Source organism: Palaemon carinicauda, chromosome 26 (assembly GCF_036898095.1).
Source record: "Palaemon carinicauda isolate YSFRI2023 chromosome 26, ASM3689809v2, whole genome shotgun sequence".
In the NCBI taxonomy this organism is placed as follows: domain Eukaryota; kingdom Metazoa; phylum Arthropoda; class Malacostraca; order Decapoda; family Palaemonidae; genus Palaemon; species Palaemon carinicauda.
In genome coordinates, this window is record NC_090750.1 from 37,601,368 (window position 1) to 37,623,506 (window position 22,139).

General features: G+C 43.7%; 1 protein-coding gene across 9 annotated transcripts in view; it reads left to right on the forward strand.

Annotated features, from left to right (window-relative positions):
- The window catches only part of LOC137619491 (adenylate cyclase type 1-like), a 423,950-nt gene that overhangs the window by 243,655 nt on the left and 158,156 nt on the right, over nt 1-22,139 (forward strand). The gene's annotated exons all lie outside the window — the stretch shown is intronic.

Sequence of the window (22,139 nt, forward strand, 5' to 3'; positions counted from 1 at the left end):
CTGAGAAAGGTACAGTTTCAGTTCTTGGGACATGAAAGAAGCACCTTGATCTGAATGAATGAAACTAGGCATTCCACTAAGGATAAAGATTGATTCAAGACATTTGATCACTGTTTTCGAATGCATGTTTGGACAGGGAAACACAAAGGGGAAACGTAAATACTCGTCAACAACCGTAAGAATGTACTTATTGCTCGTGGTAGAGGGCAGAGGCCCCTTGAAATCAATGCTAAGACGTTCCATTGGCTGGGTGGCCTTTATGAGGACTCCTTTTCCTGGACGATGGAATTTTGGTTTTTGTTGGGCACAAATTCTACAAAAAGCACACACTCTTTTCACGTCATCTGTTGAAAATGGGAGGTTTTTGGATCGCACAATGTGCAAAAGGTGAGTGACGCCAGGATGGCAGAGGTTCTCATGGATGTCAGTGAGACTTGACATTGAGGAAATAGAACAACAATAAGCACGAGTCAGGGTGTCCGGTGCAATATTCTGTTTCCCCGGACGATACTTGTATCTTGTTGTTCTTTATTTTAGTTCACTTCCTGCTGTCTAACATGAAAATCACTGATCATTGATCAGTAATCAGAGTAAAATGTCGTCTCGCCAAGAAATGGCTCCACTTGCGAACCGCTTTAATAATAGCTGTGGCCTCTTTTTCCACTGCTGGATATTGCAACTCGCTACCCTGGAGCGTTCTCGACATAAAAGCTACTGGGCGGCCACCCTGGTTCAAGACTGCGGAGACCGCAACTTCCGAAGCATCACACCCTACAACAAAAGGAAGACTCTCATCCACAGCCCGCAGTGAAACATCCATAAGTTGTTTTTTTAAAGAATTGAAAGCAGCTAGTGCTGGCTCGCTCAGTGGAAAAGTTTTTGTGTTCACTAAGGGATGTATTGTGTCAGAAAAACCAGGGATTCATTTGGCATAATAGGCAAACAATCCTTGAGCTCTTCGCAGAGAGCCCATATTTGTGGGAGGCGGTAATTCTTGAAAGGGACGTAATCTGTCTGGGTCAGGCTTTATAACATTATTCCCGACACAATACCCTAGAACATTGATTGTAGGAACAGAAATAACCGATTTTACTTCATTGAGGGTAAGGTTCCGTTTCCGAACCACCTCCAAGAAGTTTTGAACGTTTTCATCATGTTCAGCCTGAGATGCTCCACCTACAGTGATATTGTCAAGGTATGGAAAAGTATCTTTGAGCTTCTCATCCTCAACTAGTTTGTCCATAGCTCTTTGGAATGCAGCTACACCATTCGTCACACCAAATGGAATCCTACAAAATTGAAACAATTTCCCTGCACCTTCAAAAGCAGTGTACTTCCTCTCACTCTCTTTAATGCTGATTTGGTGATATGCACTCTTCAAGTCAAATGTGGAAAACACCTTATATTTAGCAAGGTCATGTACCATATCCTCTATCCTTGGGATGGGGTAAGCATCTAGTTCTGTGTATTGGTTAATGGTCTGGGAATAATCAATACAAAATCTCTTTTTATGCCTGTCAAGTGGATCTTTGACTACTACAACCTGTGCCCTCCAAGGGGATATACTTGGTTCGATGAGACCTTCAGATAGTAAATGTGAAATTTGGTCTTTTACAAACAGCTGGTCATCTTGACTATAGCGTCTGGATTTGACTGCAATAGGTTTACACTGTTAAGGTAAGTTCGGAAACAATGACGGTTCATCGATGTCAGCTGTCGCTAGTAAACAAACAGGTTTGGCGCCAGTTATCTTCAAACTTGGTCTTTTCCCTTCATATTGAAAACTCACGCTCTGGTGTTGCTTTTGGAAATCATAACCCAAAATGACATCACAACACAAATCCTTCAGGACCCCTAGCTGTATACAGGGATATCTCTGATCAAGGTGAACCAAGTCTGCTATGACAAATCCAGGGGAACTAGCATTGAACGATTTTGATGCCATTGAGACCGCTGAGCTTGCAGTGACTACTGTCAGTTTTAGTCTATGCGCTATTTCCTTACGTATAAAACTGTCTGAGCTACAAGAATCAACAAGTGCCTTCAATGAGTGGCCATTTACAGTGATGTTTGTAGCTGCATGTGAAAGATTATTTGGATAAGTGGCAGTTATTGTAAGCAAAGTGGGATTATACAATGTAGCAGTGGTACTACCTGAAACTTTCGATTTACAGACTTGCAAAATAGCCTGTTTTACCGCATTTGTTGCATGTGGCAGTACGTGCGGGACAACTCACTCTACCTGTACTGTGAAGTGCATTACCACAAAAATAACATTTTCTCTTTGATAAGTAGGCAGCGGCAACAGCTGAACCTCCCGGTGAACTTCCTTCTGCTCCCTCTTGCGTTGGATGTTGCTGCTGGTCACTGGTTGGCTGCGCCTGCCGCTCTGGAGCTAAAGCAGCAGTATGAGGAACAGGTGGCGATGCATATGCGTCGGCACTGCGCTGGGCAAGATCCAACGTACGAGCTTGACTGTGTGCAGTTTCCAGATTCAGTGACTTATTCTCTAGTAACCGCTGACGAATAAATACTGAGGCAATACCATTGATAAATGCATCACGTACTAGCTCTTGCCGATATTGTTCTACTGTGACTGGCTGGAAGTTGCAGTCTTTGCTAAGTTTATGTAACTCATGCAGAAATTCGTCAATGGATTCTCCTGACTGCTGTCGTCGCGTCGCTAAAACATGTATAGCAAAAATCTCATTTGGCAACTTGACATAAACACTATCCAGTTTAGCGATTGCACTCTCAAAAGTACTACAGTCTTCGATCAGTTCATATACACTCGAGGACACACAATTCACTAATGCCCTCAACTTGTCTGGTGCAGCATCTCCACTTTCTTCTATGAAATAGTGAATGTTCTATGCCAGTGCTTCCACTCTTTGGCTGCATTGGACGAGCTGGGATCCGTGTCCAGTAACTTAGCCATGATGAGTATGTGTTGAATAAATTGTAATGAAAGTAATACTTGGTGATAATTTCCAAGCTTTATTCAACACATTAGCAAACTGCCATATCTGTAACAAAGAAAGACAACAATGAATATCAACATAAATGCACATGTTAACACAAACACATAACTTATGAAAATCATGCTATAAAACATTAACATAGGAAGAACAAAACAATATAAATACTCAAACATTGACAGTAAGAAACAGCTAAGACCAACTGATATTATCACAATATTGTCTAATCCAATGATGGGATGATTATCGTTGCTTATCCCTGGAAGTTTTCCTTAGAGATGAAGACTTGGACTTGGCCAAATTTGAGAGGAATAATCTTTTTTCTTTAGTTTATCCTAGGGAAATTGAACATCTAAGCAGATCAGCTAAGTAAGAAAAATCAGATTTTTCTGAACGAATGGGATCTACATGCACCCTTGTGTCTAGCAATTTGAATATGTGGGAATGACCAAACATATTTGTTTGCTAAATCTTTAAACAACAAGATAAAGATTTTTTGTTCCAGTTTTGGATTCATTAGTATGGAAGGTGGATGCCCTTATGCAAGACAGGTCAAATCTGGAATTGTATGCCTTTCCACCATTTACCATGATTAAACATAATAAACAAATTCTGGGTCATCCACAGGATAAACATGTTCATGGTCATCCTGTTGTTCTTGAAAAGAACAACAGGATAACTGGTGGCTCCATTTTGGAATAAAAGAGAGTGGTTTACAGATCTTATCAGGTTTCCTTACAAAACAATTCTTAGACAACTGGTTTCATGGGCAGACAACTAACTGCATGGAGACTTTCCACTATATTCTAAGAAGCAAAGTGTTTTCAGTGTCCTATAGAGTGTCTATCTTAGGTTCCAAATGACAGTCTACAAATGATCTGTATCAAAGACAATTTAATTTTTATTTTGGTTGGTGTAAGTCAAGAAATGTGTCCATGACTAGAACTAGGGTGGATGATACTGTTAAGTTTTGGATTTCCTTTTTTCACAGAATAAACTGTCCCTATGAGGTAGTGATTGTTATAGATCCATGCTTGATGTCATATTCAAGTATATTGGATGGGATTTATCCGTTTCAGGTATTATTGCGGATGTATTCAGCTCTTTTGATATTGCAAAACCTCTGGTAGTCCGATCTACTTTTTAGAATTTAGATGCAGTATTATAATATTTGAAAGGTTCACGTTTTCAACCTTTGGAAAACTTTCAGTTAAAAATCTCACAGCTAAGCAGTTTTTCTTGTTAGCTTTTGACATTAGCTAAACACATTGGTGAACTACAAGCTCTTTACTTATAATATAGGATTGGAAGGAAATAGATGACTTTATCTCTTTTGCCTGCATTCAGAGCTAGGAATAATTTTAAGACAAATGGTTAGCTACATTTCTTTCAAATTCCATCAATAGGAAAGGAAGTCAGTAACATATTGGAGAATACAGTAGGTTTCTATGTCCTGTGAGAGCTGTTCATTATTATTTGGAAAAGACTTCGGGCATCAAGGGAAATGTTCTCAATTTGTTTAGCGAGATTAAAATGCTATTATGTTTCTTGTTAAAAGTTTGGTCCCGAAGGCTCACAAGGGATTTATCCATGTCAGATGAAAGACTTGAAGGTTAGGGTTCATAATAATAGAACTGCAGCTACATCTCTTGAATATTTGTAGATTCTTTTCTTTCTTTGGAAATGCATTTAGCAACAACTCAGTAGTATACAGTCATGTTTTGCCCAACATTATCTTGAAGAAACCTGGTTGGCTTATCAAGATAGCTGGGCTATAGTGGCTGCTGGTGTTGTAGCCCAATAAAAATTATTATTTTAATAATTGGGCAAATTTAATTCATTTTGATTATTTTTTTTTTACTTGAAAAACTGCAATATTGTGCAAATTATATTTATAATTGATTAGGTAATAAAATGTTATTTGGTAACAATCTGGAGAATTGATTTATTAGTAACACAATGTGGAGAATCAAGTTATTAAAAACTTTAGTTTGAAATGCTTTTTTATGAAAATACTAGACCAAGACATGAGTCTAAATAAGTTTATTATTTTAGGACTATAAATACTGTATCTCTTTCCTTCAATGATCCACCTCCATTAGTATGGGGTAGTCTGCAATATGGATATCAGGGGTGGTTCATAGAAATAAACTAAATTTTAATAATAAGATTTGCTATCTTTATATTTCCGTGCTGTTCATGTACTACAAGCACTCCACACAGACAATTGATGTAAAGAGGATACAGATTTGTTTCATAATCACCAAAGAAAAAAAAAACATGGTCCGCCATACCCAATCCATGGTTTTTGCCATTAGTCACCAGATCATCTCAATACTGTACAAGAGGCATAAGCAAATTGAAAGGCAAGAAACCAGGATTTTTTTTTCTAATAATATTTGGTGGTAAACATTGATATAAACCAAGCTTCAAGAGAGGCAATATGCATATCAAGTGAGTACTGTACATAATAAAAAAAATATTAGAATTCGGTTTTTTAAATATAGAGAATTAAATAATTCTGCCGAAGAAGTATTTCGCTGCTTCTGTTTCCTCAAGTGTTTTAAGGAGATCAAAATAATATTTTTCAAAGCCCCATAAAGGTTATGATTATTTTTAGATAATAAGGATTGTGTGTCTTGGAAAAAGGGTACTGGTTTAAGGTACAGTAATTAAGAAGTCATTACTAAAGTTCTGAATACTTCCTTAGTAACAGAAAGTAAAGTAGTAGATTGGTAATTTAAAGGGTTAGAACATGTCATCCTTGGGATAAGTTTAACTAGTGTAAGTTTCTGAAAGAGAGGATAAGTATGGGCTTTTATAATTAAAAGATAGGATTGATCTTGAAAGGTACATGACCCGCTTTTACGTCATTGCAGTCCGGTATTAAGCTGAAACAAAAAATGACAGTATAGGAAATGTCCCCAACAGATAAAGCACACAATGTCATAGTGGAGCAGAAAAATCTTGAAGCCCCACATGCTGCCTCAAGCTTCATCTTTAATTGAATCTTTGCCTAAATAGCAGTAACTAATAAACACCCTCATAACTGGCAGAAAATCAGTTTGATGCCAAAAGAAAAGTACAAGGCAATTTTCACTAAATTCACGGACTGACAGTGAAAATCTACAGACTATATATATTTAATTGCTTTCAAGACTACTAGAAATCTTGAATGTTGAAAATGTATGTAACGTATTAAGAGTTGAAAAGAAAGGGAAAGAGTGTGTCAAAGCATTCCAATGACCACTAATTTGAATGAAATGTGAGGTACCATGACATATGAGAGAGAGATGATACAATATAGTGTACAGTGTCCTGGTTAAATGCTGCTCATGAATAGCAGAGGCAAGGAACAGTGACATTGCCCTATCAAGCAGGACAATACCCCAATGACTGATCACATATACATATGATCAGCACCCAAGCCCCCTCTCCACCCAAGCTAGGACCAAGGAGGGCCAGGCATTGGTTGCTGATGTCTCGGTAGATAGACCTATAAGCTCTCCCAAACCCCCTATCTTTAGCTCACAAGGATGGTTAGGTTGCAGCTACCAAACAAATTAACGAGTTTGAGCGGGACTCGAACCCCAGTCTAGTGCTCACCAGCCAGGGACTTTACCACATCGCCCACCACAACCCTGGTGCAATAAACTTATAATACTAACACTTGAACCCCTTCTATAATGGTAAAAATTTAGTGTTCACAGAGTTCATTGCCACCATGCAAGACTATTGCATAGTAGTCTGGTATAGTACAAGTAGTTGGTATGCATGCCGTACAGTACTACCAACCTTCCTTTTCAGATCTATAACATTAAATAATGCTTGGTATTTAGATTCATACATTTGGATACAGATCACATACATGCACACATATACTATGCCTCAGTCTTTCTCAAAATTGATGATAAAAATTTAGTTTTTGGAAAAAGGTGTATAGGAATCTTTCTCTAAAGTAGAAAAGAAAGTTCTTGATTAAATGGCAGCACTCATTATGCTAGTATGATAATTCACATCATTTCCTTGGGGCTGTATTTATGAATGGGTGGATAGAGGTCAACCTATGTACAGGTTTTCTTGGATTGCCAGAGGGGAAAGGGTTGTATCACAGTAGAATGACCACTGTGAATGCAGTACAGTAATTTCCCTTGTCAGTGCTCAGTCATCCTATGGACTTCTACTGTACATTTTATGGCTGGTCTCGCAAGCTAGTGTATGTAATACAGTTACTACCCTAACACTGTCATTTGTCATTTCCCTTCAAAATTGTTTGACCATTTCCCCTACAAAAAATACCTAACTTCTTTTGGGTATCTGCTTCCCAATTATACAATGATAGCAAAGAAAGTTATCAAGGACTCATGTTTAATTTTTATATTTATACAGAGGCCTATTTTCAAAATTGAATGCAAACAGTAGCACATAATTATAATGCACTATAAGGTAATATATTCATACAGACATCCCTCAACTCATATCAAACACTTAATGCATTACTGTATTAATGTGATGTAAGCTTCTCAGTAAAAACATACGGCAGTGTGATATATTTTAGCTTACCTTTCATTTTATCTTCAACAGTCATAAATTAATGATTAAGTATATAATGTTAACAACCATTCATGAAGTATACTATAGTAATTGTTCGAATTAACAAAGTACAGTAATAATGAAGCCAATAATGCTTACATTGGGATAAAGTTAGACGCTTTAACATTTACGGTACTGAACGGCTTTGAGATGTAAACAAGGTTGTCAATGGTAACTTAGGTTTTCCTTCACGCTTACTTCAGTTTTTATATTGTTTTCTGTTTGTGCTATTTATACTACAATTTTAATAATAATTGTATGGTACATAATGCATATGCATACTGTATATACTAATTTTATGTATAGAATTTTTTTGGGGGCCATTTTTCATTATAATTGATTGGCATAGAAATTGACGTAAGGTTACGTAACACGGATTTTATTTTCGTATTAAATATTTAAGATAAGCAATGTAAAGTCGGAACCGAAATATGTTGAATCAACATAAAGAGGGGGTACCACTGTATACTCAGATCTTAATATTTTGGAAAACTGGGGTTCATTTAACACAAAAAGACCATATCCATTATATTTAATCTTTTGCTAAATAATCCTCTTTTAAGAACTGTAATTGATTTGTTATATGGATGTATTGCATGGTAACCAATGTATTTCAGATCCTATATGTCTCTTGCATATATGTAAAGTACAGATGATGTTTCTTTCTATGTAAATAGATTTGACAGTGTATTAATGTTTTTATTTTTAATGTTAAGTTGTTTTAAAGTTGACAGCTTTGTGATACATAAAGAGAGACTGCAGTGGTGAAGACAGTATGGCAGATTGATTCTTACTACTAAGATGAGTGATGTTTGTATATTTGCCATATCAAAGGTCTTTAAGCATTTGTTGCAAGCCAAAGATATTTAAGTATTTGCCTAAAGCTCATTATTAAGGAACTTCAAAATATTCTTCTATGAAGTGATACAAAAGCCACAATTATAATACAGTAGGTGTCTCAGGAATGTTGTTAACTAGGACTCACAACAGCTGCCTCATCCAAAGATGCCAAGTCTTTTACAGTTAATTTTTGGATTCACTTAGGCTTTTGTATTTTTGCTCAGATCTTAATTCTAGTATCAAAACTGCTTTGAAAATGCTGTAATAGCAAAAATTACTTATTTCTTATGAACCTTCCCTGATGTTCATATTTCTTCTTTCCTGGAACCTTGGTTATATTGACATTTTCCTCTAAAACTAAAACAATTCCTGTTTTCTGCACTTGTAAAGTAATAAGAAAATCTAGCAGTAAATAACAGTAAACAATAGCTTGGCCAATTTATACCGTTTTGTTTTTTTTCAATTTCTGGGAGTTTTTACTGTAGGTCCCTTACTTCAGATGGTTCAGCATTTAGGCTTGTTCTTACATATATATAAGCCTTTCGTCTTTTAGGTAGGCAGATAATTTCCGGGTGAGCTAGCACTGCCATTGTAATGATAATGAGGTAGTTAATAATAGGTGTTGTGCATGAGTGAGAAACCCCACCCCAGCACCTGTCAGAAGCAACCTCGCTTTGAATTTTGGCTGCAATGAGTATGGATGCATAGTACTGTATTATTATTTCCTTAACATAACTTTTTTGTTTTCTTTTTTTTTGGCAGGAACTGAATGCTGGCTGATTATGTTTGTAAATGATGTGACGCACGAGATTTATACTTCTCAAGGAAAGGATGGACGTTGTAACCAGTTTATTAGTAAACTCTGTAAATCCACTCTCTGTGCTTCTTGTAGTGAGCACGATTGTTCACAATCATTCTTGTATGCCTAATGTAGGTCATGGTTTCCTGTGCATTGGCAGGCATACTCCCTGAGGTGGTGGAAGAGAGCTAAGCCTTCTATGTGGTCAATCTTGGCACTGCCGAAGAAATATTTCGCTGCTTCTGTTTCCTCAGTGAGCGCGTCTGCTACCTCTGCCCATGTGAATATGACCTAGCTTGGTCCCCGGGAAGTATGCTTCAGGAGCAAGGAGCCCTTGGATTGTAAATCCAAGGGCTTTTCATGTTCTGGTGGTGTGTGGGGATCCCTCGGTGTTCTCTGCATCCAATTGGAGGTTGGAATTTCTTCGCCCAATTCTCTGCAGGCCGCAGACGATGAGTTTGACCTAAGGAAGATTTAGCTCTCTTTAGGTCTTTTAGATAGGTCTTCCATGACTTGGTTGAGGGAGCTGGTAGCTAAGGCTCCCTCGCCCCCGGTGTTCCCAGTGCCAGTATCTCCCATAGTTATACCATTAAGGAAAGGCATGGTTGTTCCCCCCAGTGTCAGTGACCCTGGAAATGTCCCTTTTGGTAACCCCCTCATCCTAAAAGAACTGTTAAGGCTCAAGCAGTAACACCTGCAGTGAGCGCGTCTGCTACCTCTGCCCATGTGAATATGACCTAGCTTGGTCCCCGGGAAGTATGCTTCAGGAGCAAGGAGCCCTTGGATTGTAAATCCAAGGGCTTTTCATGTTCTGGTGGTGTGTGGGGATCCCTCGGTGTTCTCTGCATCCAATTGGAGGTTGGAATTTCTTCGCCCAATTCTCTGCAGGCCGCAGACGATGAGTTTGACCTAAGGAAGATTTAGCTCTCTTTAGGTCTTTTAGATAGGTCTTCCATGACTTGGTTGAGGGAGCTGGTAGCTAAGGCTCCCTCGCCCCCGGTGTTCCCAGTGCCAGTATCTCCCATAGTTATACCATTAAGGAAAGGCATGGTTGTTCCCCCCAGTGTCAGTGACCCTGGAAATGTCCCTTTTGGTAACCCCCTCATCCTAAAAGAACTGTTAAGGCTCAAGCAGTAACACCTGCAGTGAGCGCGTCTGCTACCTCTGCCCATGTGAATATGACCTAGCTTGGTCCCCGGGAAGTATGCTTCAGGAGCAAGGAGCCCTTGGATTGTAAATCCAAGGGCTTTTCATGTTCTGGTGGTGTGTGGGGATCCCTCGGTGTTCTCTGCATCCAATTGGAGGTTGGAATTTCTTCGCCCAATTCTCTGCAGACCGCAGACGATGAGTTTGACCTAAGGAAGATTTAGCTCTCCTTAGATCTTTTAGATAGGTCTTCCATGACTTGGTTGAGGGAGCTGGTAGCTAAGGCTCCCTCGCCCTCAGTGTTCCCAGTGCCAATATCTCCCATAGTTACACCATTAAGGAAAGGCATGGTTGTTCCCCCGAGTGTCAGTGACCCTGGAAATGTCCCTTTTGGTACCCCCCCCCCCCATCCTAAAAGAACTGTTAAGGCTCAAGCAGTAACACCTGGAATTGTCACTTCTAAAGTTGAGCATAAGTTGGCATTGGGGCCAAAAATGAGTGTTGCGCAAGTACCGGGTGTTACCCCATTCATCACCCCTGACCTTATTACCCATGTGTAAGCCACTCCCTCCCCTATACCTATCTCTGTGATCCTTGTGTCTGTTAGTCTGGGGCCCAAAACCCCTGCTCACTCAGTGCCTGTAACCCTGCTTGTTGGTGTGTTGAGGGCCTCTGTGAATGTCCCTACAACTACCCCTATGACATTGTTCATAGAATTTGCGGTTCCTGTTGGAGCAACCCGTTTGGTTCCTCCCCTCGGGGGAGCGTCATCTTGTTGGTACTTGGGACAATACAATTATCTTTATTAGTGGTGGGGGTGAATTGCCAGAGCAACCTGCCACACCCTCTACCTCACCTGGCCATTAGAGTGCTTGGGATTTGTCTGCCCTTAAGACACTGGATCTTGGACCGATGCCGATGGAGCTGGATAATCTCTAATCAGTGTGTTCATTCGTGGACATTCTTGCACTCATAAGTGTAATGAACTGAGGGAGGCAACTTTGACAACACCTTCAGCGAGAACCTTGGGCATTGATTTGCACTTCGGTGCCTCTCAAGTCTTGAGGCTATTTTTGGAACTGCCTTGGTCAGATCTGGTTGATATGGCCCTGGATTGAGTTGATGATCAGATCTGTGGATCTGAGAACTCTCTTAAGTTCATCCGGTCAATAGGATTTTCACCCCTACCTCACTCAAGGCAGAGAAGGTTCTATGCACCAGAGCATGCTGCATCATCTCAGCAAGTTGATCCATCGGTGTGCACACTGACGAGGAAACTCCTTGAAAAGACTCGAGGTGCAAGATATGTCCTTATTGACCTTTGAATTGTCTACGACGACCTCCCTCTAATCTGTCTCTTGGTTTGACTATTGGTCAGGTGCAGTGATGTACTTCACAAAGTCAATGGGGTTATCAACCCCGGATTCTTTGGAGAAGTACAAGTCTCCGGCTGTCTGGTGGGAAGGCAGTGACCTTTCTAGCACACCAGTCAGCCAACCAGTTGGTCAACTCGGTTTTGAAGAGAAGTGATGCTTAATTTTCCATTTCTAAAAACAAGTTAGCCAAACCTTCAGATTTGGCCAAGCCTGGAGGATTGGGTGCAAGGAAGAGTTCTGTGCCTGTTTCTAGACCTGTGTTGGGATTGCCCTCCCCTTCTTCCAGAAAGGAACCTGTTCATGGAATGCTTTTGAGTCCCTTAAGCTGGTTCCTTCTGGAAGGGTGAGAAGGGCAGTGGGAAGAAGGGAAGGAGAGGGTAAGCTGATGCTGGCATTCCCCCTCTCCTGCTGTTAAGAGTAAAGGAATGCTTGTATTGCCATTGCGGAACTTTACAGTGACAAGACTGGGTTGTCTGGTGATAAGCAAGTTCAGTTTCGATAAACAGCAGGATGACGCTGGTAGCTCCAATCTGTAAGCAATAATATTTTAGTATCCAAGGTTTCCAAACAAAATTTACGGTATTTTTCTCAGGCAATCAATTTCAAAGGGGATTCATCCAAACCCATAAAAGCAACATTTAACTGTGTGAAGACTGTAAATCATATTCTGAGAAACAAAGGGTTTTTGCAGTCCTCTAGATTGTTTATCATAGGGTCCAAAGACAATCTACTTATAATCTGTATCAAAGATAATACAATGTATACTTAATTTGATTTGTACAAATTTTAAGTGTATACAAATAACTAGAACTGCTGTAGTTTGGATAAGTGTATCAAGGACTAGAACTACTGTAGTTTGAATAATATTGTTAGATTTTTATTTTTCCCTCATTTCTATGAACCTCCCATGACTTTTACATTACTTCTCCAGAAGCTCAGTTTAATTAACACATGCCTGTAATCTTTCAAAATTTAATAATTTTCATAACCTTCAATAAATACATGTTATTAAGAAAGGAATAAAACCTTCTAGCAGTATGTGGTAAGAAGCTCAGAACTGCTGCACCAGATTCTCTTTGTCTCTTCAGTTTCTCCGTCGTATCAGCCGCTGCTACACATTCTCTAGATTGTTAACATACTGTGCATTAAGATGGTTTTGATAGCAGTCACTGCTTCGATTGTGCACATGAGTTGTTTTTGCAAAATCATGATCCACATTCCTTTTATATATATATTGGTTCAGGGGCAATACTGTATTGTGATTTAAATAATCTTTGTGATATCATTCATGGAAAAGTGTTTATTTGGTTACCAATCAAGTTAACAGTTCAAATTTCAAAACGGAACTTGCTGTTATCTTCAAGGGAAAAGCCGGGTAAGACTAGGCTAGTTGATTATAGCAAAGATGATGATGATAATGACACACCTCCACCTTTGGACAATGCAAAAGTTTACATGGTGATGAACTTCCAAACTTCTTGACATTACTTGCTTCCTTTGTTGAAGTCCAGAAGTCCAGGGAATCCTCCCTTAAAAACAGTAATTCTAGTTTTTCCTACTCCATTGTAAAACCTAATCCAATTCCCCAAGATCAGTCTAATGCTAATAGCATTTCCTTAAGTAACATTTCTGAAAATATGCTGCGCATTTCAGATCCAAAAGTCTCTCACACAGCTTTGAATTCTTTAAATGCTTTAGCTCCATCTGCTGCTACACCTGTGCAACCCCGCAGTCCTAGTCACTCTATAAGACAACTAGATTGAATTAGAAGACAGAGTGGGTAGTCTGGATCCAAATATCTCTCAACTTGCTGAAATAAGCACTTCTAATCAATCGTATGTGGATGGTATTGCATATTGTTATATTCTGAGCCGGTGAACTAAAGTTGATTGTTTTCATCCTGTTTCAAACAACTGTGTACACTGTCTGCTAGCAAGCCCAGCCACTAGCTCCTCAAAAATTAATGTTAGTGAGGTAAAAGTAGGCACTATTATGTTTATAACCAAAATGAGTCCTCTGCATAAACAAACTGAGAAATCAGCTGATTCTCACTTGACTCATCCTGCGTTACAGGAAGATGAGGAAGAAAAAAAACTCAGAAGACAGACCATTAAAGTGAGGAAGTATCACCTTTTTGAACTTTACGCAACCTTACTTCTGAGGAATACCCTAATAAATTGATTAAGGCAAGTTCATATGCTTGTTATTCTACCAAATCTGAGAAAATGCTACAAATCTGAAAGAATGGTTACTTCCAAGACAGTTTACACACCTCAACTCTCCAACTTTGTAATACATTGATTAAGAGAATAATAGTCTCTCATTCAGAAAAAGGCTAGAGATTCAGGTTTACATCTAGTGCTGAGTCCCCCTTTAACACAGAAACATGTTTTCTTGTAACAAGACTATTCAATTACCTGATCTTTTTTCAGATTTCAATTTGTTATGAGTGATATTGAATTTTTTAAAAAGTCCTTTACAGATTCTATAATACAGGTTATTTCTACTGTAGTCTCATAAAAGTGAAATTTGCAGGACATCAGTATTTGGATGTAATTTTAGATTATCTGACCTGCTTAGATAAAACAGTATCATATTGAATCTCTGAGGCATTATCAGCCTTTGTGTGTTTTGTGATTAAGAGAAGAGAAAAAAATTGTACAGAAGTTATCTTTGACAACTATTTTAGAACTGTATTAGATGGAGTTAACATTGATATAATAATGACTCAAGTAGAGAATAGAACTCAAAACGATATCTTTAGAAATACTCCATCTTCCGCCTTATACATTCTAACAAGAATGTCCTTTCCTTTAAGGGATAGCATAACAGAATATGTTTCAAATGGCAGTGAACTGGTTTCATGTAGGGTCAACCACTTAATTTCTGTCAAGTTGGTAAATTGGAAGCTCATTTGATCAATAACTTTTAGCTATTTATTGGGTGAAATATCATTTAATTTCTACATATAATTTCAAATAACTCTTAAAGCATCAGATGAATAGTTTATCAATAACTTTTAGCTATATTATTGAGTGGTCTCTGCAGCTGTCATTATGTCTAGAGATTTAAAGTTGGTGGAGAAAATCAAACATGGACATGTTTTCAACATCTCTAAGCAAGGGGATGGAAGTGTTTTGTTCACCAGTTCTGGATCTTTTAGCATGGAAGGTGGATGCCCTGTGGCAGGACTTGTCAATTCTGGACTTGTATGCCTTTTCACCATTTGTCATAATTGAACGAAAGATAAGTTCAGGGTCTCTCCAAATAGCAGGATAACTCCTGTGGCTCCATTTTTGTTCAGGGAATAAGGATTAAAAATCTTCCTCGGTTAATAAATGTGGCGTCCTTTCTTGTTGAGGGTATGGTCATGGAAGCTCAGAGGGTGTTGGATCAAAGTCGGATAAAAGACAGGAATGTTTAATTTCTTGATATTAGAAGTACAGATACATCTCTTAATGTTTTTGGGAATATTTCTTTGAGAATGGTTTTAGCAGCAGCTCGGTGCCATACCAAGTCCTTATTCACTATGCATTACCTTAGAGAAACCTGGTTTTCTTATCAAGATGATTGTTTTATTAATTGGGTAAATTTCAATTCATTACTTTCAAGAACCTGTTTTTTCATTTGGAACACAGTGTTGGTAGTATAAGTGATTATGTAATGAAGGAGCATTTAGGAACACAATCTGGAGAATTAGATTATTACAAACTGTTGTTTACAACAGTTTGTTACCAAGATACTAAACAAGAGTGTGGAAATAAGAAGTATCAACATCAGGACCCTTTTATAGAAATGATAGGAAATTTGATAATAGAATTTTTTATTTCTATGCTCTTGTTATTTCTATGCTCACCTTATATTCAAATACTTGACCACTGTTTTCTCCACGGACTAGTGATGTAAAGAGGATTGGGATTAGTTTTGACTTGAAGACTAAAAGACAAAAGATGGTAAGGCTTACCCACACTATGATTATTTCTATTAGCTGCTATATCTCAATACTATACTATACTATACTGGATGCTTAAGCTTATAGAAAGGAGAGAAAATGGGAAATTTAGTTTGTTCCGTAACCGAAATACAAACCACGCTATTTACAAAGGGTTACCTTTTAGCGTAGCTGAAATGGCGAGCCATTAGAATTTAACGAGGGTGTATTACCCCCGCGCTAGTTAGCGGGGGGGTAGGGGAGTGGTAGCTAGCTACCCCTCCTCCCCCTCACACACAGGTGAATACTCACTTTCACTTTTGGCTCGGACTGTGACAGACGTCTCTGTCTTGGTCCTCTCTTGGCAGCCATTGTTTGTTTTGTCTTTACTTAATCGCTTACTTTTCATTTACTCAATATATATGTAAACATGTTTTCATGTTTGTATATATATTTGAGTATAGAAATAAGTAAGTTTCCTCTTCAGATTTGTGTGTGTAGTGTACGATATCTTCGTGGAGGCCTCGGCAGTTAGGCCACCACGGCGTAATTTTATGGGTGGCGATCGAGTTTGACTTATGTCTTTCTCTCTCTCTCTCTTGAAGTCGTTCACCCTTTTACTATGTGTTACTACGCCCTTGTAGCTTCCTTTCCGTGTGGGGGGGTTGCTACGCCGTACGTTTGTCTCAATTAGTTATGAATCTAGTTGTAGTTGTTTTTTGTTTTTCAGCTTGTAGAACGATTCCTTTCGGGGTTTTCGTTCTTTCTTTAGTGTTCATTCATTTTTAAATTACATAATTACATAGTTACATAATTATAATTGTTATAATTCTGTTTTGGTTCCAGCTCTCCTTCCGCCAGTGTAAGTGGTTGTGAGGGCACGTGCCTGTTGTGTAATTCTTGTTCCTTTCCCTCGGGATTCCTCTTCGGAGCCTTCCCGGGGGAATGAATGCGTACTAATATTATTTGTTTTATTTTTTTACAGTTACCGATCTAGTTCGTTTCTGTAATATGGCAACGGTGTGAGCTGTCTGGTTGAGTCCTGGGGATTCGGCTGTTGCTGCCTCCCCCCTTGTATTTTCGTCAGGGGCGTGTCTCCTTCTACTGGAAGTACTCCCGTGACGACGGACAGCTCTCCAGTTCATTTTAGAACTCTCAGGAGGCTTGCCTCCTTGGGCGGGTAACTTTCCTTCCGAGGGAAGTTTTTCCTGTCCAGGCTTGAGTTTTTCCCCTTTTGGGGGGTTCTTCTCTTGCCTTTTTTTCGTGCGACTATGCTCTTGGTGCTGAGCGGTCGCACCTGCAGTTTTGCTCAAGGGGCTGGGCAACTGCAGGAGCTCCTCTTCGGAGGATTGCTCCTTTTAGGTCACTGGCTGACCAGTCTCTTCCACGAAGTGTTTCTCTTTCGTTCACGAGAGAGTACACTCATAGAGACTCCTCTTCGGAGGTTTCTTCTGTTGCTGTTGCTGTTGGCCTCCCTCGCCGTAAGGCCCACCGTCCGCCTCGTCGTAAGGGCCTCTCATCTCCCTATAAGGGTGCTTGAGGCGCCTTTTTGGATCTCCGTTTGCAGCCTACAACTCCTTTTTCTCGATCTTCCGCCTTGGTGCAGATGGACAGCAGTCTGATCTCGTCTTCCGACGGGCAACGGTCTTCCCGACGGACAACGGTCTTCCCGACGGACAGCGGTCTTCCGACGGACATCAGTCTCCCGGCGGACAACGTTCCCTTCGGGGCAAAGGGTTGCCCCCACGGGGGTTCTTCCCTTGCATGTCAGGGTTTCCCTGCGCGCCCTTCTGCTGTGTTCTCTCCTGCTCCTGCTCAGTGTTAGCACACAGGCGCTCTTCTGCTCATCAGCGCTCTCCTGTTCGTCAGCGCTTTCAAGATGATCATCCCTGCGGTTCCTGTTACGCGCCCTGTGCGCCCACGTTCGCCCTCGCGATCTAGAACTTTGGTTCAGGTCGGGGTCAAGGACTCTTCTTTGCGCAGGCTTCCACGCGTAGCCTTCTGCTCGTCAGCGATCATCAGCTCGCCAGCGATCATTAGCTCGCCAGCGATCATCAGCTCGCCAGCGATCATCAGCTCGCCAGCGATCATCAGCTCGCCAGCGATCATCAGCTCGCCAGCGATCATCAGCTCGCCAGCGATCATCAGCTCGCCAGCGATCATCAGCTCGCCAGCGATCATCAGCTCGCCAGCGATCACCTGTCTCTCGGCGATCTCCGGATCGCCCGCGTGTGTTACAGCCGGCACGCCAACGTTCTCCAACACTTCTGAAGGAACATGGTTCGCCAGCTACTAGCTCACCTGCGGATGCTGATCGCCATCGCGCGACCCTCAACTGCGGATGCTGATCGCCATCGCGCGACCCTCAACTGCGGATGCTGCTCGCCATCGCGCGACCCTCAACTGCGGATGCTGCTCGCCATGGAGCGACCCTCAACTGCGGATGCTGCTCGCCATGGAGCGACCCTCAACTGCGGATGCTGCTCGGCATCGCGCGACCCTCAACTGCGGATGCTGCTCGGCATCGCGCGACCCTCAACTGCGGATGCTGCTCGGCATCGCGCGACCCTCAACTGCGGATGCTGCTCGGCATCGCGCGACCCTCAACTGCGGATGCTGCTCGGCATCGCGCGACCCTCAACTGCGGATGCTGCTCGGCATCGCGCGACCCTCAACTGCGGATGCTGCTCGGCATCGCGCGACCCTCAACTGCGGATGCTGCTCGGCATCGCGCGACCCTCAACTGCGGATGCTGCTCGGCATCGCGCGACCCTCAACTGCGGATGCTGCTCGGCATCGCGCGACCCTCAACTGCGGATGCTGCTCGGCATCGCGCGACCCTCAACTGCGGATGCTGCTCGGCATCGCGCGACCCTCAACTGCGGATGCTGCTCGGCATCGCGCGACCCTCAACTGCGGATGCTGCTCGGCATCGCGCGACCCTCAACTGCGGATGCTGCTCGGCATCGCGCGACCCTCAACTGCGGATGCTGCTCGGCATCGCGCGACCCTCAACTGCGGATGCTGCGCGCCATCGCGCGACCCTCAACTGCGGATGCTGCTCGCCATCGCGCGACCCTCAACTGCGGATGCTGCTCGCCATCGCGCGACCGCACACCTGCGGATGCTGCTCGCCATCGCGCGACCGCACACCTGCGGATGCTGATCGCCATCGCGCGACCGCACACCTGCGGATGCTGATCGCCATCGCGCGACCGCACACCTGCGGATGCTGATCGCCATCGCGCGACCGCACACCTGCGGATGCTGATCGCCATCGCGCGACCGCACACCTGCGGATGCTGATCGCCATCGCGCGACCGCACACCTGCGGATGCTGATCGCCATCGCGCGACCGCACACCTGCGGATGCTGATCGCCATCGCGCGACCGCACACCTGCGGATGCTGATCGCCATCGCGCGACCGCACACCTGCGGATGCTGATCGCCATCGCGCGACCGCACACCTGCGGATGCTGATCGCCATCGCTCGACCTTGAGCATGCTGATCGCCATCGCACGACCCTCAACTGCGTAGGCTGTTCGCCATCGCGCGATCGCCCACCTGCAGATGCTGCTCGCCATCGCGCGACCGCCGACCTGCGCATGCTGATCGCCATCGCGCGACCCTGGCATGCTGATCACCATCGCGCGACCTTGCGCATACTGATCACCATCGCGCGACCCGGCGCATGCTGATCACCATCGCGCGATCGCCTTCCTGCACATGCTGCTCGCGATCGCTCTCCTTCGCATACTGCTCGCCAACGCACGATCGCTCACCTGCGCATGCTGCTCGATCATCGCGTCAGCATAACACAACGCGCCATCGCCAACCTGCGCGTTAGCGCTCACCAGCTCACCACTGATCGCTTGTTGATCCATATCGCCAGCGGTCTTCCTCGCCCACGCGGCAGCGCGTTTCCTCGCCATCGCGCTAACGCTTGCGTTCGCCGCCTCGGACTCGCTCTCATCCACCTGCCCACCCTCACGACCGCTTGCCTGCGCGCCCGCGCGACCGCTCGCCTGCACGCCCACACGTCCACGTGCCTGCACGTCTACGCTCATGCGCATCCGCGCCCATGCTCTCCAATGTTCGCCCACGCGCGAACCAACGGTTTTTCCATCGCGCGGACGGATGGTGTTCCGTCGTGCGAACCTACAGTGTTTCTTCGCACAAACGTCGGCTTATTTCTTGCAGTATCCATTGCTCGTCTATGGGTTATCGCTCGCCAACCACCAGCTCTCGCCCTTCCTACCACGCTCGCCCTCCTTCTGCGCTCCTTCGCTCACCTTCGTTCGCGTTACCGCGCATGGGCGCTTCCACGTTCGCCCACGTGAAAATCTTTGAATTTCCGTCGCGCGAGCTCCAGGGCGATTGCGACCACGATTCCCAATGGGGTTTTCGCAGCCTGGCCAGCCTGGCGAGTTCTTCTGGAGCGTATTTCCAGAACACGGCCTCACCCTGTAAACGCAGAGCATGGCACTTGCAAGAATAGGAGAAACTTAAGGGAGATCTGAGCAACACTCCTCTTTCCTGAACCTGGGTTAGCCCTTCCCCGTCATTCCCTGGAAGGATTTTTGGCGGAGGGGCTTTCCGTTCGAGATTTCTCCATCGGACAAGGGGTGACTGCTTACCTCTTCCTCTGGGAGCTTACCAGGTTCTTTCCCTCCTCGGTTACGGCCCGAGGTTTGGTTCAAGGAAGATCAGGGGTACTTTCCTCCTCTCGAGCTCAGGCACCTTGGCCTTTCGTCGTTAAGTATCTAACTTGCGGACAAGCTCGATGTTGTACCATCTGGACGCGCTGACTGAGGGCTTCCTTCGGGTGTCTCATCTGTGGAGGTCGACGACCTCAGACACCCTTCCATCCTTGAGAAGAGTTTGTTTGTGCCCAAGGACAGAGACTTAGACAGCTGCTGTGTGGAGGAAATCGACTTCCGGTTTCACTCCTCCAAGGCGCTTTCTTCCAGACTCTGCAGGGCTCCAGCGCCCTTTTCTTTCAACCACGTCGGCCTAAGTTATCGGCTACGACAACTGGGACAAGGTGTCCAATTGCAGTTTCCTCCTGTCAGGAACAGATGGCACGGGAGACTCCCCCGGGGGGGCATAGTCCTAAAAGGAGTTCACGAACTCTAGGATTGCAGGTTTTTCGCTGGGAGGATGCTTAAGGTTACTCATCCGAATGACAGCTTCCCGATGCCCATTCCCGCACAATCTCTGTGATTAGCCAAGGATATCGCGCCTGCCGTCTCTTGTCAGCGAATTCAGTGTCTCTGAACCTCTATGCCATAGCGTCAGCAGAGTTGCCCGGTTGGGCAGAATGATCCATACCTTAGGTGAAGGTCTTCCTTAGGATCATCGACGGCTTCACCCCCGGCCCCCTCAGTCGATCCTTTCTTGTAAGGAAGGATCTGAGAGGGGATGTCCGTAGTCGACCTCTCAGCCCTGATCAAGTTTGTCGAACAAACTTCGGCCAGCGTAGACCAGCAGAATTGATCAGACTGGTAACGAGGCGACAGGACTCCTTAAACCCTGGATCGGAAGGACGGGTACTTTCAGTTTCCATTCCATCCATCTTCCAGGGTGCTCGTCGAATTCAGCCTAGACTGCAAGTATTCCTGCTTATGATGCAGTGTGGCTATCCCGCCGTGGCATAGCAGGTTTGTTTCCCCAGAGAACTCTCCCTGCCTTCCTCTTAACCGCTCAGGTGCAGGCTTCCGCCTCCTCTGCTGTTTGGAGGGCTGGTCAACTCCGGTAGGCTCGGGTTCGACCTTCTTCAGCGCCGGGACAAGCTTTCGGATGCTTACCATGAGTGTGGGCTCATGGTATTTTGCTTGGAGCCTTCTCTTCCTCTGCCTCAACATCTGGAGTATCTGGCCATGATTTTGAGTCAACGGCCTTACCACGTTGGAAACCCCGCTTCTCGTCCGTCCAGCGAGGTTAAGCAACGTCGGTACTTGGATGGGTGACCACCTGGGGACGCCAGATTCTGTTACCACATCCTCCGAGCCTTCCTTTCGGTTGACTGTGGCAAGACTGAGGAGAGTCGCAGTACCTGTTCTCAGTCAAGCAGAGCTTTCAGCCCTACCTTGGAACGTTTACTAGTTCTCCTTTCCTCATTGACCCGTCTATAGTCCGAACGGTCGCCTCAGGATAAGTTCCATGTGGGGCGATCCAAGTTCCGGTGGCTTCAGGCAATGTTTAACCGGACTCCCTGGCCCTATGGGACCAGCGGAACTATTAGACCTGCAATGGGTGTTGACCTATGGAGCCTGTTGATGGTAGTGGATATTCTCGTCCTTTCCCCACATTCTTGATGCGGTTCTCGGACTCGTCAAAGGAAAGGGGGGGGGGGGGGGGCATATTCCGGTCCAGGCCTATGGTCAAGACCTGAAGGATACCTCTCCATCATTCAGGCAGGCTTAGGGGCCTTAGTCTGGCCCCTCTACAGATCCTACAGCTCCTGCTGAGTCG